Genomic DNA, 2,107 nt, shown 5'->3' with positions numbered 1-2,107 from the left:
TGCTACAATGTGTTTTGTGCAAGCATTGAATGAGCTTTCTTCCCTTCGGCACTGTATTGTATGCCAAGAAAGGCTGTGCTTTGGGTTAGGTTTTTAATTTTAATTAACTTTACTAAATAAATCACTCTGTATTTCCTTCTCCAGTCAAATACAACTTAGTCTTTGGCATAAGATCAACAGCATTAGCTCTGCATAGGAAGCACATGGGAGAGAAGAAGTGGAGCACGCTAGGAAATGTTTCTCATAATCGTCCTACCTTATGCAGGAGAGATGTTGTGACGGCCAAAGTTCTTAAAAGTGTGATGCATATCCTTCTAAGTTTGCGCATCCCAGGGAAAGGGAACATTTGCCTTGTGCTGGTTCTGGCCATGGATTTGACAGGTACAGACTGGTGTCCGGGCTCCAACGGGGAGGCCGTTTGAGTTCAGAGACATAAATTATCCGTTTTTCCTGTCTCGAAATTGTCCCAGCTCTGACCAAGATCCACAGGAGGGGTGCAGGAGTGTAACCTGCACCCCAGACTTTCCCTTTGAAAATGATTGTGACAGGGCTGCTGAAACAGCACAACACGCTTACCAGCTACTGAACTCCACTGGAAACTTCTCCCCTTGCACCCTCTTCTAGACTCAAATCACTTCCACCAAAGCCTCAAACAAGAGCTGCCCCCCTGCTCATCTGGAGCACTGGGATGCCAGATCCTCTGGAGAACCAGCACACAACATCTATCTCACCAGCAAGGCAGCAGCAGGCAAACTATCAAGGCCAGAAGGCTCCTATAAAACACAGGAACAGCTCCATGTGCACAACGTGATTAGTCAGCAGGAAGGCTGGAAGATGAGAGAAGCTGGCCAGGGTAACAGGGTTGGTGTTCAAGGAGGCTCTGATACAAGCAGAACTCTTAGTTTTCAGTGCTATTCCAAAAGCAGCAGGCCTGCCAGTGCTTGGACACAGGCAAGAGCAGGGGAGGGAGCGAGAGCCACTGATTCATTAGGATTTGCTAATCTGTGATATCATTTGTTGATTCCAGCAGGTCCAAGCCCCATCTCATGACTTCCTCCACTGTTGCCATGGCACCGTACATAAACACTGCAAACTTCCAGCCCTGAGCAGGTCATTTGTTTCAAATATTCCATGCAGCTGGAACACAAGCCTGTTTGGGTGTCTGGAGCTGAGCATGAACTAATTTCTCAGTCTTCTGCACCCGCATGAGTTTATGCATCCTCCCCAGGCTGCTGCTCTCCCAGAACCCCTCCAGCAAAAAGGACCCACTGAAAGGTAAGGGACACTGGCTTTGTTCACATACAGGCAGAGAATAAGCGTTTCACTGAAGTCCTCCACTCCCTGCAGCAAAACAAAGTGAACATTATTGAATGTGCTGGATATTTGGGCAGTTGTCTTCTACATGTGGGGAAAAAAAACCTGAAGAAGATTAAAACATCCAAAATGGAAAAAGATGCTTGCTCTGACTGGAGACAAAAAACAAAAACCCACTTGGTTTTATGCTCTCCTCACCCAGAACCCTTACCATGTATAATACAAGACAGACTCTCCCAACACTCAGCTTAACCGGCCACAGCATCTGTAATGAACTGTGCTGTTCTACTGGCTGCAGATCCCTTTAGCCCTCACCATTTCATTTTGCTTTCTTCTATCCACCATCTCCCTTCCTAAGAAAAAGGACAGTCAAGCAGCAATATCAAATACTAGGTTAGTGGCTTGTTTGCATACGAGCTGCTTTTCTGGAAGAAAAAGCTGTCTGCTGTAATCCAGTGAAACTTGCACACCTGCACAATGCATCGAGTTTGACAAGATAACCCAAGTCCTGCTTGAATCTATTAGAAGAAAAGAGTATGGTGTAATAATTCAGTTGTAAACCACGTTAAATTAGCAAACAAAGGCTACCCCACCCTGTCACCCTGTATCAATAGCTGCAGCTTGTCCCCCACCTGCACACACCTTTTAGATCCCAGCTTTAAATTCTTATTCTTCCAAGCAGAGATGAGGCCACAACAGCCCTCGCTTTACCTGTTTGGTCTTGGCTTCTCTCATGTAGAAGCAAGATATAAAGAACTCCGATCACTCCATGCAAATAAAAACCAGCATCAAG

This window comes from Patagioenas fasciata, chromosome 23, assembly GCF_037038585.1.
Source record: "Patagioenas fasciata isolate bPatFas1 chromosome 23, bPatFas1.hap1, whole genome shotgun sequence".
In the NCBI taxonomy this organism is placed as follows: Eukaryota; Metazoa; Chordata; class Aves; order Columbiformes; family Columbidae; genus Patagioenas; species Patagioenas fasciata.
Note: the sequence above shows the minus strand (reverse complement) of the source record.